Source organism: Prionailurus viverrinus, chromosome B2 (genome assembly GCF_022837055.1).
Source record: "Prionailurus viverrinus isolate Anna chromosome B2, UM_Priviv_1.0, whole genome shotgun sequence".
NCBI lineage: Eukaryota > Metazoa > Chordata > Mammalia > Carnivora > Felidae > Prionailurus > Prionailurus viverrinus.
The window spans coordinates 54345478-54363106 of NC_062565.1; the positions used below are offsets into that span (position 1 = coordinate 54345478).

The 17629-nt window shown below is 40.5% G+C and overlaps 1 protein-coding gene across 2 annotated transcripts in view; it reads left to right on the top strand.

Annotated features, from left to right (window-relative positions):
- Window positions 1-287: 287 nt before the first annotated feature.
- BEND6 (BEN domain containing 6) overlaps window positions 288-17629 on the top strand; it is a 62881-nt gene continuing 45539 nt past the window's right edge. For both annotated transcript variants that reach the window (XM_047859429.1, XM_047859430.1), the window contains exon 1: window positions 288-586. The gene's annotated coding sequence lies outside the window, so the exon portion shown is untranslated. The remainder of the gene's footprint in view (window positions 587-17629) is intronic.

Sequence of the window (17629 nt, forward strand, 5' to 3'; positions counted from 1 at the left end):
GCGCAGCCCCCGGGCGCAGCCCCGCCAGGGACGCGGCGGGCTGGGAGGAGCAGCACTGCCGCCGCGGCCACCCGGGTCCCGCGCATCGTCTTGCGGCCGCCGCCGGCCTCGGCATCCCACAAGCCGGGCGCACGTGGGTCGGGGCGGGGACTCGGCGCCCGGGCTGCGGCGGCGGCGGCGGCGGCGGCCCGCGGGGGGCGGGAATGGGGCGCCGCGGCGGGGGCTCGCCTGATGACATCACGGCCGGGCTGCGGCAACGCGGGCGCGCGGACATGGCTGCGGCGGCTTCGGCGGCGGCCGCGGGCTGCGCCCGGGCCTGAGCGCCCAGCGCCCTCCCGCGGGGCCGCCCGCCAGCCCGTGCGGTCCGCGGGTGCACAGATCGCGCGCCTCTCCGCTCCCCGACACCTGGGGCTTCCACCTATCCAGCCTCCCTGGGCCGAACTGCTGGGGAGCCCGGCGACAGGGGGCGCCAAGGAGCCAGGGGGAAAACCGTGAGGCGCTGGCGGGAGCCTGCAGGCGGTGCTACCCCCACCTCCCACCTCCCCGCGCCCCGCCCCGAGGTTGGGGCTTTGGAGGATGCAGCCGGGTGAGCTATTGCTTGCGGGGGGTTCCTCGCACGCTAAAGCGTGAATGCCGGGAAGGGCCTTCCCTGGGAATTGGGGTTTTCCAAGAACGGGAGGCCCACCCTCTCCAAGCCTCTCTAAAGTGGGAGCGCTCCCCGGTAGAACGCTCCGGTCTGCAGACATGAACTGTGACCCCCCCAAATCTAGGTGCTATTTCGCAGCCGAGAAACGGGCACTTCCATGCATTTACCGTCAAGCCCTGACTCATCTAGTGCGTTTGGAGAGAGAGGCAATTTAAGATTTAGGGACCTGGCAGATAAAGGAAGTTGGAGATTGGCTTGTAAATATTTTGAGGAGAAATATTTCAGGGAGTGTGAGGAAATAATGATCTGTCACACTCAAAATGAACACATTCCCTCCGGCCCCCTCCCGTTTCTTCATAACCAGCAAAAAGTATATTGTTGATGCCGGGAGATTTTACAGTGGTCGCTGGTGCAATGCCAACGCAGAAGGTGTGGCGGGAGCGCCGCAGTGTGCCTTTCTGCGGACAGCCACCGCCACCTGGCCCGGACGCCGCTGCGGCTGCAGTCTGCGGCATCGGTTGGCCTTGGCAGGCCCAGCGCTCGCTCGCTATACCGCGTTAAGCTGCACCCTAGGCAATGCAGGCGTTTCCTGTGGGGGGCTGTTTTTAACTTGTTTTGTTTTATTTACCCGCATAAGGCAACTGCAATTATAGTGACATAAAGTAACATATTACTGCATTTGTGGAGTTTCTAATAACTACGAAGGTGGACTCTTACTTTGGAACATTTGAGACACTGAAGAAATTGTCATAGAAAAGTAATTTGTAAAATTCTGAAAAGCATTCAAACAATAGATGACAATACTTAAGTTTTATTTGCGTGTAGGAATTTTAAATCAGTATTGTTTTCTAACTATACAAAATCAACAGTACAACTCTGCATAAAAGCTTAACCATTGATGTTCTTAAGGCCTAGAGCACATTACCATGTGTAAGCATTAAAGGAAATTCCAAAAGGCATTGGCTAATGCATTTCCTAAATGCCAGATTCATAAACGTGGGAAATCACGGATTAAATGTTCTTATGTGCAACATGTTTCCTAAAACAAAATAAACAGTCAAGTTGTTGACATGTTGTATCACATTCGGTCGTTTGTCAAGTTGTTGACATGTTGTATCATATTCGGTTGTTTGGGTTTGAAGATGCAAGGACCTTGCTTGCAGATGCTGTATAAGATGCTGTATATGGGAATGTTGAATGTCAGAGAATAGGCTATATACTACAAGTCAGGATAGGCTTCAGAGGCCCCTGGCACTCGCGGTCTGACAGGTAGGATAGCCTCATGTTCACATTGCTCAAAGGTCTCCTGATAACCGCAGCCCACTGCAGTGAGAGATTGTACTCCTGTCCATTGTGCAGGAGTATTGAAGAGTGTCCACAATGTGTGGCACATCAGGAAAGGAAGAATTCTTTACTGCATTGACTCCCAATGGCCCAGTAGAGTAATTTAAAACAACAACAAAAATGAACTAACCTTTTGCAAACATTGGGAGAAATGACTAATAGAATTTAGAAAGGTCAGTTTTACTTTGATACTTCTCACTGACTAAAATTTGTGAGTGAGCTAAAATGGTCTAAATATCCTTGAAACATGTCTAAGACCACAAACACAGCATAGTAACCAATTTGCTCCAAACTCTGCATTTTTAACAACAAAAAGCAACTAAATAGCAATTATGGTTTTCTGAGCTATTACTTTAGCACAATTGTTATCATCCTGTGTCTTGCTGCAGCCATTTATAAGTTTCAAGTATACACAAGAACATCATTTATCTCTCTTGGCAGACAAATGCTTTAACTGCGTGCAGTAGGATTATAGATATTTCTTTTTAGATGCATTTGTGTCTGTTCTTTACATCAGTTACCTCAAGGATACTAATAATAAGGAAAACAGATCATTGATAGAATTTAGTATTTAGGTTCCATTGTTTTCTGATTTGTTGCTAATTTATCATTTCCATCTCCAAATAATGGCATGTTATTAATTGCTTCTTTCTGTGTGTTTATGTAATGCTAATGCATTGTGGAATTTAATAAATATTAAATTAGCCAATCAATCCTTTTTGGAAGTTAATTTAATAGAATTCATATATTTTCTTTCTGCTAGGTTTTCATTACAAAGAATAATTGACATTGTATCAAAGGCACAAAAAGATTAAGGTTTGGCGGTAGGAATGGAGGAGGAAGGTCCTTGGTCAATGTTTCATATGAAGAAATGAGCAATCAAGATGGAAAAGTATATATAATATTTTGATTTTTTATGATAGTGAGTTAGCTCGGTCACCCAAGAGAAGACAAATGAGTTGATAAAAATAGGAGTGTTTGGTGTCAGGAATGTAGAAGATGACCTATCACGCAGCCCTTCTTCCCTTTGGATTCTCAGCCAAATTGGATTGAGAACACACATGAGGAACCAAAAGGAAACAAAAATATTAACTTTATTCAGAGTAAAGTCAGATTGAAGAACATGGCTTAGATTCAAGGCCAAAATGAGATACCTTATTTCTTTTCTCCTAACTCTGCACACCCATCTGGTCACAGCTGAAGAACTACAGGCCTTCCCAACACTAGGGCACTAGGATTCTACTTCTTACCAGGAGACCAGAGGCCAAAAAGAGCGTGACACTCTCCCACTCATGAGGTTTGCAGCATTAGTGAACAAGAGACAGGACCATATGTGAGAAGGGGACCTTTCATATATCAACTGGAAGGCCCTCCTCAACTTCCCCCATCACTGAGTCATTTGCCTCCCAAAGTAAGAGTGAGTAACGGACTTTAATAAAGATAGAAGCTCTGTGGTACTTCTCTAAGAGATGGGAAGTTGTGGCACAAATTCCTAATTCATGGGTCAGGAGAAGCATCAGGAAGAAAAGGAGGCTCCACCCTAAGCTTTGTGGTGACCAACTTAGAGAAAGGGAGGAATGAAGATGACTCAACCTTTGAGCTAGGGTGGTAGGACAATTCTGTAGGAAAAGAGGACAAACTGAATCTTAGACCCATTGAGAGAGAGGCATCAGAATGTCCATGTAAAATTATCCAACAAGCCCACGGAAACATGGGTAGAAACGTCAGAACCGGAGACAGACTGGGAGTCATGAACATGAATTATAGTTGAGGTCATGATGGACAAAATGACTAAGGAAGAGAAACTAGGAAACCAGAACTTTGGAACCAGAACTTTGGAGACAACTTTCATTTGTGGACTGCAGAGGACAGCAGAAGGCAAGTCCACGGAAGCCAGAGTAGGAAGTGTTCCAATTTAGTGGCACACTAGAACAGAGGCACAAATGGGAGGGGAAGGTGTACAAGGACTGAGGACTGGTGATGAGGTGACCTTCCAGAGTACTGATTCATTGTGGTGGGGAGAGGTTAAAACCAAACATCAACATGTTTAAGAGGGAGTAGGAGGTGAAAACAGTAGAGAACCTCTGTCCACAATCTTTGGAGAAATTTAACCCTAAAACTTAAATTCTAACTCTAAAAGTTAATTCATCTAAAAGGGACAAGTAGAGAGACCTGGATTAAAGCCTGAGTAATGGTTTTTTGGTTTTTGTTTGTTTTTTGTTTTGTTTTGTTTTGTTTTGTTTTGTTTTGTTTCTGTTTTGTTTTTTTGGTCAGAATAGCGGTACCTAAACAAGTTTCCAGGGAACCTGAGAAATGGAACCAACAGAGGGAGGGGAAATTGAGAGTTAAAGAGAGGAGGGAAGAAGGCATTCTTCTGGCCAGGTGTGGTTTAGCTGTTTCTTTGAACTTACCTGCAGTCTTCTCCCCACCCCCACCCCCATGGGTTCTTTCTGCTCTCCAGCTGCTTTTGACTCTGCAGTTAACACTCACCCTGACTGGTTAGGATGGCTCCCTGCCCATGGTCTCCTCCCCACCATCCCTGACTACTAACACTCAAACTAGGAGAGTGATTTTTTTTTAGACAAAGATAAGGAATGTCTTGGAATGTAGCCCAGGTTATCTGTAAGCTTTTATTACAACTTAAATGGAAGTGAGTGTATTACCCAACTGATAATCACACAATGACACTACATAAAAATATGACCCCTTTGGAAACAAAAAGTGTAGGTAAGAATGACTCTAGCAACAAAGTTTTAGAAATGGATCTTATTGAGTTTGGACTGGTGAAGCTTTTCACTCTCAGAATTTAAGTGGCATAGGAGAGCCTTGGTGGCTCAGTCAGTGAGTGTCTGACTTAGGCTCAAGTTATAATCTCACAGTTTGTGGGTCTGAGCCCCATGTGGGGCTCTGTGCTGACAGCTCAGAGCCTGGAGCCTGCTTTGGGTTCTGTGTCTCCCTCTCTCTCTGCCCTTCCCCTTCCTGTGCGTGCTCTCCCCCCCCCCCCCCCCCCCCCCGCCTCTCTCTCTCTCTCTCTCTCTCTCTCAAAAATAAACATTTTTTTAAAATTAAAAAAAGAATTTAAATGACATAAAAGGAAAATTGAGAGGTATCTGAGGCAATGTGTTGTGTCACCTATTTATTCACAAATGGCTTTTCATGACAGAGTGAGACCAAGACCTGTGCCAACAAAGCACATGTTCTTGTGTTGAAAGGTAAAGGAGCTTCATTATCTAGAAGAACCTACATCATCTAATGTAATCTTGGAGGCAATTTCTAGCCACCAGAATCAAGGGAGCCATCATGTGGGTGGATGTCTTTTTAAAATTTGTGTTTATGAAGGAAAAATTATTATTTGCAGTAATATCAAATATTTTCAGTACATGGGAAAGGACTCATCTTGCCATAATAAAAACTTTTGAAATAACTTACAGGCATCATTGTAAGAGAAAATATTTCAAGTGAATCATTCCAAATTGTTCTTGTGACATTTTAGGAATTTTAGAGCCTAATTAGGATTTATTGTCCTGTGGGTTACAGAATCTAGAATAATGCTGTTGGGGCATGGGGGGAAAGTTATTTTTTGTGAACATTACAGATTTCTCAAAAAAAAGTCTACGGAGTCTGAGAGTTTTTTTTAAAATGTCAGTGTAATTGAATTCATCTACTCTAGAATGCTTTGCAGACAGTTTTTGGAAAGTAATCATTTATTATCCACAAGCAAATAGAATTCATTTATGTAGTTTCTAACATTGAGTGTGGGATTAGTCATGCAGCAAAATACTAAGTCATTTGGCCAGAAAATTTACTCATAGTTGTATGAACTGCCAATGGAAAATTTGAGAGCTGTTCATAAATCAAATTATAAAGCTCTTAGAGTTATAAATCACTGAGCAGCATTGTTCATTACTATTCAGAGAGTGTAAAATATTTCCACCATTTCTAAGTAAGGGCAATTTACAAAGCAAGTTTGAAAGCTGAAGTTAGTGCCTTCGAGTTCCAAGGTAAGGCTTGTCATATAAGATACAAGCATTTGTACTGCATTCTCAAGTGAAAGAAGAAAAAAAGTAAGATAGGAGGTTTATAGTTGCATGGTAAATATGCAATGATAAAATCTTTTCAAATGTTATTTATTTTTGAGACAGAGAGAGAGAGGGAGGGGGGGGAGGGAGGGAGAGATAGTGAGGGAAGGACAGAGAGAGAGAGGGAGACACAGAATCTAAAGCAGGCTCCAGGCTCTGAGCTGTCAGCACAAAGCCTGACACAGGGCTCAAACTCAGGAACCATGAGATCATGACCTGAGCCGAAGTAGGTCACTTAACCAACTGAGCCACCCAGGTGCCTTGAGATGAATAAAATCTTGACTAATGTTTCTGCATAAAATCCCATATTATCTTAATGAAATGATAGCAACATTTCCAGCTAAATTTCCTCCATTTCTTATAATAATATTTTGTAGCCTTTTTGCATTAAATATTTTGTTCTAATAATTTATATGCTAATTCATCAGCATGCTGATAGCCTGAAAGAATAATGTCACTAAGCAGAGGTAACAAATATCCCAAGAAGAACAGAGAACTTTTTTTTTCATTTTTTTTTTTATTTTTAAATTTTATTTAAATCCAAGCTAGTTAACATATAATGTATTATTGGTTTCAGGAGTAGAATTTAATGATTCGTCACTTACATATAACACCCAGTGCTCATCCAAACAAGTGCCCTCCTTAATGCCCATCACCCATTTAGCCCATCCCCCACCCACCTCCCCTCCAGCAACCCTCAGTTTGTTCTCTGTATTTAAGAGTCTCTTATGGTTTGCCTCCTTCACTTTTTATCTTATTTGTCCTTCCCTTCCCCTATGTTCATCTGTTTCATTTCTTAAATTCCACATATGCGTGAATCATATGATACTTATCTTTCTCTGACTGACTTATTTCATGTAGCGTAATACACTCTAGAAGAACAGAGAACTTTAATGAGTAACTGATGATTAGAAAAACTGTTTTCAGTGACACACAATTCCACAGGTTATTGAAATTATCCCAATATAATGACATCCCACAGATCTAGAACAGAAAGAAAAGTATATCTTAAAATGTCTTGATTAACCTCGACACACTTTCTGGAGTAAAAAAGAGAAACAAAACAGCAAACACACCATATTAGAATATAGTAAAGTTTGCATTTCAATGAAGAAAGCCAAGAAACTAAAGCCTGTTCTTGCTGGTCCTATCTGCTGCAGGAGTTCTTAATCTGGAATTCATAAACAGACTTCTAGGGTCCTGAAATTATGCATAAAAATGTGGGTCCCTTTTAGGGACCATGATCCATAGTTTTCATCAGGTTCTTAAAGAGTTATTAAGGAGAGAGAGATGAGAGATAGAAAGAGAAAGGAAGGAAGGGAGGGAAGAAGGGGAGGGAGGGAAGAGAGGAAGGAAGAGAGAGGGAGGGAGAGAGAGAATCATCAGAACCATACAGATACCACGTTTCTGCAGTATCAAATGATTCTCTCGTTTCATCGACATTAGCATCACCTAAGTACCTCCCCTGAGACTGGGAGAAGTGTCATAAACACTGTCAGTCTAGGATGAGTTGAGGAAACTCTCAACTCTAACCTATAAAATTTCAGGGACATCTCCCAAATGCAGGCAAATGCTGTCCACCCTGAGACTAACTGGACATGATCTGCTGTGAGTTTCCTGTCCTCTTACAACTTTGAACAGGTTAGGAAAGAGGCAAGTGAGTTCCCTAAGGTAATTTTCATTGAGATGCCAGTTCTAACACTGAAAGGGAAGACTGGGTTAACTATCTAGGACCACTTCCATAGACCTCTATCATGGAAAGAAGGGCTAACTTGATTACTGAGCTGTCTTCAGGCCAGTTAAGTATCCCAATTTATAGCTAGATGTTTGGATAGATAAGTCTATTCTGAGCCAAAAACACTGGTCCTAAAATTTAGTTCTGAGCTCAGGGTCTGCAAGGATCTCCATAGTCTTAAGGCTTAAAAGAAAGGCAGAAGGACTTAGTATCCAGCTCCCCAAAACTACTCCTAGACATCCTGGTGAATGTAGCAATTACTCTTACTAAATCCTGCCTCAACCCACAATCTTTGAGGCTTTTCAACATTCTTCCTTCTGTGGAAACTTGGTAACTGGGGCCCTCAATCCAACAAGGATAATCCTTCATTTGGTATAGAAGACTGCCTGTCCATACCAAGCACTCAGCTCCATCTACTCATACGTCTAGCTTCCCACATTTGCCATGCTTATGAACTTTGACTCCCCTGCCCCCCCAACATCACCATATTTTCAGAACACTTGGCCCCAATGTCTCATCACTGTGATCCCATTCTGCCACATCATGAGGCTGGTTATTTCATCATTTGACTTTCTCATTCCAGTGGACAGGCCCAGTTTCCAGGGGTGTTCTGATCTCTCCGTCTGGCTGGTTCTATTTCCTCCAGGTTCCCTTCTGACCCTCTAGACTGTGAAGGGTTTAGTGACACAACATTTATGTGTTCCACACAGACTTTGAACTGATGCCATTACTTACTTAAGTGTCCCAGCCCGCTCTGAGTCTAGTAGGCACTATTCTTTGTAAGTAAGCACAATTGCTTTTTGTGTCCATTTGAAACAAGGCAGGAATCCACCTTGAGAAGACACGATAGGACTGCAGTTAGTGTACCAGAACCCCTGGTGGTCTGCCTTCTGTGAGCTGTTGAAGTCTGGGTTTCAGTGCCTGGATTAAGAGACACCACCAGCAGCACCCTGGGAGTTGGTTGGTCCAATCTTATTCATCTGTCCCTCTCACTCAAAGGGCGTGAGACAACATGTCCTGGACTTTTGCATTACTGAATGGCTGTCCTGGGGTGGACAACCAAGTTGTTTTAGTAAGTAGCTAATACTTCTGCTAAATGTTTCTTTACATACATTTACTCATTTAATCTTCACAGCAACAATGGATAGGTACTACTCATCTCTATTTTATAGATAAGGACCTTGAGGCATAGGGAACAGAATTTCCACCAAGATGACACAGCCAGCAAGTGCCATGATTCTCCAGCACTTCAAAAACCATATGGTTTCTGTTGCATGCTTTTCATTTACACTGCCTCCCTGCCCACTGCAGCCCCTCCCCTGAAGGAATTCCTCCCAGTTAGGTTTGGGAAGCTACCCTTTCTCTCATCTGACTGTCCTTAGGCTAACCCAACTCAGATGAATGAGGGCCAGCCAGATACTCCAGCAGTATATCAGCTGTTTCCCAGCACACAAGAGATCTTCTCCTCCCCTTTGAGGGATTTTCCTAGAGTACTTCCTCTATCCTTCAGTCTAGCAAGACTTCTTTTATTGAAAATTACCATTTCATTGCCCCATCATTGGGTAAATTCAAATCAGTACCTCCAGGAAGCTAAACAGGCTTGGGGGGCCAAGCAGAGTCCCACTTTGGAAAAGGGCCTCTATTAGAGACCATCTTTCTGTCTTTCATAAAAGGGGCACCTGTCTGGCTCAGTGGGTGGAGCATGTGACTCGGGTCTTGAGTTTAAGCCCCACATTGGCTGTGGAGCCTACTTAAAAAAAAGGGGGAGGATTGGTCTAATAATTTTTCTTTATACTTTTAAGTAAGATTGTGGTTTGTCTCATATAGTTCACAGGCATCCAAGTTAATTAACTATGTTTCTTAATGCCTCCCCCACTGCTGCCCCTTGTAAGCCACCACTCACCAAACACACACACACTATATGTGTAATCTAAGCTATATGAAGAGGATCTGGGTCTTTTTCCTTCAATTAAGAATAAAAATGCTACTATTAATAAACTAAATAAATAAATTAATAAATATGCTATTAATATACCTAACATATAGTCTCATAATGGTGTTATGAGACATAATACTGTTATTATCACCTTTTCAAAGATGGGGAAACAGGCACAGAAATGTGACATGGTTAGTAAGTATTGGATCTATGGTTATGGATCCAGACAGTTTGATTGATTCTAGGTCCTGTGTTTGTGACCACTTATGTGACACTGCTTTATTATCTAATATATTTAGAAGAGATTCAGACTGGAAAACTCTCTCAAATGACATACGTAGCAAGACTTTACCTCTACCAAAAAAAACAAACAAACAAACAAACAAACAAACAGAAAAAGGTATTTCAGTCAGCTTTCTATCCTTTGGTAGGAGGATGTTTAGTCCTCCCCCTCTTGCTGTGAATAAGATGAACATCTTCCTGAGGTTCTGTCCCCCCTTGGCTGTTTGAGCAATTTCTCCACTGGAATTCAGAATCCTGGATTCACAACATTGTCCCAAAATGCCACCACCATTGAGCCCCCTGTTCCTCTCAATCTTTGACACTCTTGAACCTTGAGGTTGACTTCCACACTTTGAACTCACAGTACCCATCTACCCTTCCTTGCTTTTATATAGCTCTCTAGACTTTAGCTGGATTGAGTAGATCCATTCCATTTCCTTGGGCTTCCTTCTTTGATCAATACTTGCATTCTCCACCCTTAACTAACTTCCTAGTCCTGACTTGCCCTATGGCTGCCCACACCCAGGTTTGGCAATACAAGTAACAGAGAAGACATGGCCCTTTATATTTCCTTCCCTTTTTATCATTCTATGAATTTATTGATAGAAAAATACTATAAGTTGTAAAGACAGATGAATGCATTTTTCTAATGACCTATACATAGAAGGTAGGGAAATAACTTAATAAAAAGTGTGAAATGTAGGTGATCATTTTTTTAATTTTAATGTTGCTTTAACGTGGTATGAAAAAATATTAGGATGAGAAAGTTATTGGTAGCAGATGAGGGGGCAAACCACTTAAGGTGATTTATTAAGTAAATTATCTCAAGTATGTGACTCAGCATATTAATTATGTTTAGACCTCAACTTTTGAGACCATAAAAGTAAAAAATTAATAGAGACATTGTAAATGCTAACCAGTTATTTCATTAATATATGATATTAATATAGGGTATAATGGGGCAGATATTTCAAAGAGAAATTACTTTGTCCTTTCATGTTATAATTGATATGATAAATTAATATTTGAAAGTTGAATCACTCCTGATTTTTATGCATAGACATTGATTCTTGCATCAGAATTATTACATTTTGTGAATTTTAGAAATTGGTCTAAAATTTAATGTTCTAGAATATGATTACTTGAAGTAAAAAGCATAATGATCTCATCTTGCCCTCAGCTTTCAAGATGAATAGAATGATCTGCATTAATCAAAAAAATGTGAAATGGAAGATGATTTACATGACTTACAGTTATTCTAAAATGTAACTTTTAATTGATTTACTTTCCTTTATGCTTAACTCTGCATCTGTTTCTGATAAATGGGGAAAAGTCACATAAATACCAAGGGTTGGTGGGGGTGCAGGGAAGATGGTAACAGAAAAATAGCCACAACTTCTCACAAAAACTGATGTTTCCTAGAGATTTTGGAGACCCTGGAACCACAGGAAGCCTTGTCCAGAGTCCTTTTAAGTTTTGCATATACTTTCTTGTGCAGGCTTTCAAATAACTCCATGCATGGCTACAAGCTTTTCATAGACAATTGATAGGGATAAGTAACATTGTAGAGGAGGTAAAGATTGTCTTCCACCATTCCCAGCCTCTGGTTTCTGTGCTAATACCTCTCTGTATAAAAGTCTTCTTCCTAAACACATTAAGATGAAAGTAAGCTATCTAACTTCAGGAAAAACAAAAGCTGGATCATTTAGCATCTGGCTCTCTTGCCAGATCAAGAGAAACAAAGAAACTCTAGTATAGATGATGAAGCTAATGTGGATGTCTAGTGTCAGTCCATTCAGGCTGCTATAACAGAATACCAGAGACTGGGTAACTTACAGAGACAATGGAAATTTATTTCCCCAACTTCTGGAGGCTGGAAGTCCAAGATCAGAGGGCCAACATGGTCAGGTTCTAGTAAGACCCTCTTCCAAGCTGCAGACTGCTGACTTCTCACTTGGTAGAAGGGATAAGGATCTCTCTGAAGCCGTTTATATGAAAGCACTAATTCCATTCAGGAGTGCTCCCCCATCATAACCTAATCACCTCCCAAAGGCCCCATCACCTGATACCATGACCTAAGTGGGGTAGGATTTCAAAATACAAATTTGGGTGGGGGAGAGTGTATGTGGAGGGCACCCATTCAGACCATAACAGCTGGGTGTGGGGAAACCAAGAGGAACAATGCTGTACCCCAGGGTTAGTCATAATGGAAATGTTTACAGACATAGGCTCAAAGGGAGAGGAAAAGAAATGGTATTCCAATATGAAAGGAGAAGATCATATAGACAAAGCTACTATAAAAGTCTGAGATGACCCCATAAGAAAGGAGGCAAGAGGTTAAATTCTCTTTGACTCTTTGTCCTCCTTCCCTTTGATCTCCTGCTTGGACACCCCACTGGCTAAATCCAACTGGGAAGAGGATAAGAAGCCCAAACAGGTCAGCTTCCTAATTAGGCAGCAGAATAGAGATGGCTAGAGAAGGGAGATGGAGGGATGAAGGGAGGGTCTCCAGAACTTGTGTCTGAGCAGGACTACAGTCCTAAGAAGCAGGTCAAGACTTGTCTCTCAGGGAGTGGGACTACAAAGCAGAAACTTCAGCAAGGAGGACACTTTAAGGGACTTAGTCAAGCGAAGAAAGCAAAAAACCTAGTTACTGGAGTTAACGGAATCTTTTGCAAGGTGATTTGATGATTAGTTTCTAAGTTCTGGCTCTAGAGACCTTCTTTAGCCTGCTTACGAGTTAGCAATTAGGAGTGGTTGTCAGGGTCCACTAGAAACCCAGTTTCCTCATCTGTCAAGTATGAATTATAATTGTACATATCCTAGAGAACTACTATGAGAATTAAATGAGATAGTAGAGGTAAAATGCTAGCACAGTACCTTATGTATAGTAAGCACTCAGTAAATGTTAGCTGTATTTTTATTGTTATTAAATGAAGGAGACAGGATTGGAGAAATGTCATATAGGGCAGGATGTCATGTAAGAGCAGTAGGGTGACCAAAATTAACTCCTTTCCTAGATAGTGATTACATAGAGGCCATTGCATGGTATCACTGCTTACTAGTTAAATTAGTTTTATTAAAAGTATTTCTGCAAACCCTGGGCCTGTAAGATTGTCTTTTTCTTTTCCCATCATGGAAAGTTAAAAATGTTTCAGGTATACAGTCCTTCAAACATATTTTACATTTCCTAGGCTCACACATAGTCTTCAGTCTAGTCTAAGTAATGTCATTATAGTTTGGCTCTGTTGCTGAATCATCCTAAAGTATATTGATCATCTTTTTAATCAGGATATTGCTGGAATAACTTGGAAATTGAAAATGGGTTAGATGTTCTTTGGAAATGGAAGGAGTAAAAAGAGTGAGTTGAAAACCTCCCTATTGGACATGAGTACAACCTAGTAATTTCTATGCAGAAATCAAGAGCACTTTGATGAGAAAGTCATACAAGCCCCAGTTTTGCTCATAGAGTGTTGTGGATATTGCAGGAGAAGCCATTCTGATCTTGATTTCTCTTCCTCTAGCATATATATAATTTTCTAAAAATACTATGGATCTCCCTCCCCTGTGTCCCACTTTACTAGAGGCTGAGTTGAAACTGGGAGCCCATTTCACAGAGAACATTAAACTGACCAGTGAATATTTAGAATTATGTTGGCACCATTTTCTTGGCACTTTGGAACTCATTTAGAGGGAAGTCTTCAGCCCATATTCTGACCTGGGTAGTGCAAAGGACCTTTTATGTCTGAACATTCCAAAACTGATATGTATAAAAAACAATCCGAAACTTTTGAAAATTATGTAAGGGCAACTAGGCTTTACTATAGTGCTGTACTTGCCTTTCACATTTTTTATTCAGTTCATAACAGAGAATTTATATTGCGATTCAAAGGCCAATGAGAATTACATTGAATTATATTTTGATATTCATCTATTTTTCTTAAATTTGGTGACTTTTGTTTATTACAATTTCAGAGGTGGGCTTCTGCCTTTTGAATTCCGATATTGACTATATCAACTTATTAAAAGTAAACCTAAATGCATTGAGTTTATATTTTTATTAACTTCATTTGCTTTCTTTAGTTATAAAGCTACCCTTTCTCTATGTCTCATTTTGTAGATAGTATGTGTTTCATAATTTGGATGTTGCTTAAAACATTGTTTTTCATACTATGAGCTATAACCTATTAGTGAGCTGTGAAATCAATTTAATACGCTATGATCAGCACTTTTAAAAATAAAACAATATAGTAAATAGACTAGAAATGGAGAGAGTGTATCACATATAGTAAGGGTGAGAATGTTTCATGAATTTTCTTTTAATTTTGTGTGTTTGTTTCCCAGATCAAAATGTAAAACCTCCAAAAAAGGTTGAAAGCCACTGACTTATATTGTTCAACCAACCACATATCATAGGTGCACTCATGGCTGTGCTTATGTTTAATTTCACATTCTACATGTACTATCTAGGGAATTAATGAAATGATTTCTTCTAGCAAAAAATAAAAAATAAAGAAGGGCAGAGAACTACTAGGTGAATCTTCTACTATCAGGAACTAAGAGTGTTTAATACCAAATTCACAATATTCCTTCTGAACTTGCTAATTGGCAGGTAATATAAACATTGAATCATCTGTTTGTAGATGGTGTAACAGAATATTGGCCTGAAGTCTCCTGAAAAGTAGTCATTCTAAAAGAGGTTTGATATGTCCCTTCTGGTTGGTCTTGAAAGAATTGTGTGTTTTTGAGGAAACTTGAGGATTTACTCTTTAACTAAATCATATTACCGATAGACTCCAGCAAAAGTCTGCTAGAGCTGATACATGAATTCAGCAAAGTCGCAGGATACAAAATCAATGTACAGAAATCAGTTGCATTTTTATACACCAATAATGAAGCAACAGAAAGACAAATAAAGAAACTGATCCCATTCACAATTGCACCAAGAAGCATAAAATACCTAGGAATAAACCTAACCAAAGATGTAAAAGCTCTGTATGCTGAAAACTATAGAAAGCTTTTGAAGGAAATTGAAGAAGATACAAAGATATGGAAAAACATTCCATGCTCATGGATTGGAAGAATAAATATTGTTAAAATGCCAATACTACCCAAAGCGACCTACACATTCAAAGCAATCCCAATCAAAGTTGCACCAGCATTCTTCTCGAAGCTAGAACAAGCAATCCTAAAATTTGTATGGAACCACAAAAGACCCTGAATAGCCAAAGTAATATTGAAGAAGAAAACCAAAGCACGAGGCATCACAATCCCAGACTTTAGCCTCTGCTACAAAGCTGTAATTATCAAGATAGTATGGTATTGGCACAAAAACAGACACATAGACCAATGGAATAGAAGAGAGACTTCAGAATTGGATCACAAATGTATGGCAAACTAATCTTTGACAAAGCAGGAAAGAATATCCAGTGGAAAAAAGACAGTCTCTTTAACAAATGGTGCTGGGAGAACTGGACAGCAACGTGCAGAAGAATGAAACTAGACCACTTTCTTACACCATTCACTGAAATAAACTCAAAATGGATGAAGGACCTGAATGTGAGACAGGAAACCATCAAAACCCTAAAGGAGAAAGCAGGAGAAAACCTCTCTGACCTCAGCCGCAGCAATTTCTTACTTGACACATCTCCAAAGGCAAGGGAATTAAAAGCAAAAATGAACTATTGGGACGTCATCAAGATAAAAAGCTTCTGCGCTGCAAAGGAAACAGTCAACAAAACTAAAAGGCAATTGGCGGAATGGGAAAAGATATTTTCAAATGGCATATCGGATAAAGGGCTAGTATCTAAAATCTATAAAGAACTCACCAAACGCCACACCTGAAAAACAGATAATGCAGTGAAGAAATGGGCAGAAAACATGAATAAACACTTTTCTAAAGAAGACATCCAGGTGGCCAACAGGCACATGAAAAGATGCTCAATGTCTCTCCTCATCAGGGAAATACAAATTAAAACCACACTGAGATATCACTTCACACCAGAGTGGCTAAAATGAACATATCAGGAAACTATAGATGCTGGAGAGGATGTCGAGAAACGGGAAACCTCTTGCACTGTTGGTGGGAATGCAAACTGCTGCAGCCACCCTGGAAAACAGTGTGGAGGTTCCTCAAAAAATTAAAAATAGATCTACCCTATGACCCAGCAATAGCACTGCTAGGAATTTACCCAAGGGATACGGGAGTGCTGAGGCATAGGGGTACTTGTACCCCAATGTTTATAGCAGCACTCTCAACAATAGCCAAATTATGGAAAGAGCCTAAATGTCGATCAGCTGACAAATGGATAACAAGATGTGGTTTATATATACAATGGAATACTACTTGGCAATGAGAACGAATGAAATCTGGCCATTTGTAGCAATGTGGATGGAACTGGAGAGTATTATGCTAAGTGAAATAAGTCATACAGAGAAAGACACATACCATATGTTTTTACTCTTATGTGGATCCTGAGAAACTTAACAGAAGACCAGGGGGGAGGGGAAGGGGGGGACAAAAGTTACAGAGAGAGAAGGAGGCAAACTATAAGAGATTCTTAAAAACTGAGAACAAACTGAGGGTTGATGGGGGGTGGGGGAGAGGGGAAAGTGGGTGATGGGCATTGAGGAGGGCACCTGTTAGGATGAGCACTGGGTGTTGCATGGAAACCAATTTGACAATAAATTATATATAAAAAAATCATATTAGCAGGAGAAAATTTTATTACAGGTAAGGTTATTACAAAAGCAACGTTTTTGTAAACTAATTTTCTCCAATATTCTTAGTGTGTTTACAACACATAACATAAACTTTACCATCTTAACCATTTTAAGGTATATAATTCAGAGGCATTAAGTACGTTCACATTGTCATGTGATCATCACCACCATCCATCTCCAGAACTCTTCATCTTGCAAAACTGAAAGTCTATACCCATTAAACAGTAACTTCCCATTCCCCCTCCCTCCACCCTGGAGTTATCCTCAACCCCAGTGACCTCGGAGTCTGATATCCATTACCATCACTAAATGATACTTAACAGGTCTGTATCAGTTATATTTGGCAAAATTCAGTTTTATCAAATAATAACGATTTGCCGTAGGATCTTCTATGTACGTATTATGTCTCTCAAGTACTGATCTTAATTTATTAGTAATAATGTACAGTGAAGTAAGGCACTGAGGAGAGAAAAGTTAAAGCAGCTGGCTTGTTCTACAGGAAAAGAAGTGAAGATGGAAGAAAAGAAAGCAGGTGACAAGGTTTAAACTGCATTTAAATACTGTAACTGAGCCCCTATGGCGTTCAGCAAACTAATGCTCATCTGCTCGCCACCTATTTTTGTACAGCCTGTAAGCTAAGAATGCTTTTTCATTTTTACATCGTTGAAAAAAATCAAGATAAGCATAACATATCATAATATGTGAAAATCATACAAAATTAAAGTTTCAGTGTTCATAAATAGTTTTATTGGAACATATCCACACTTACATGTTTACGTATTATTATGGCTGCTTTCATGCTATGAGGACAGAGTTGAGTTGTTGTGACAGAAACTATACGAGGCAATCTCATCATTTTGTACTGCTGCTCAGTATCCCACAAA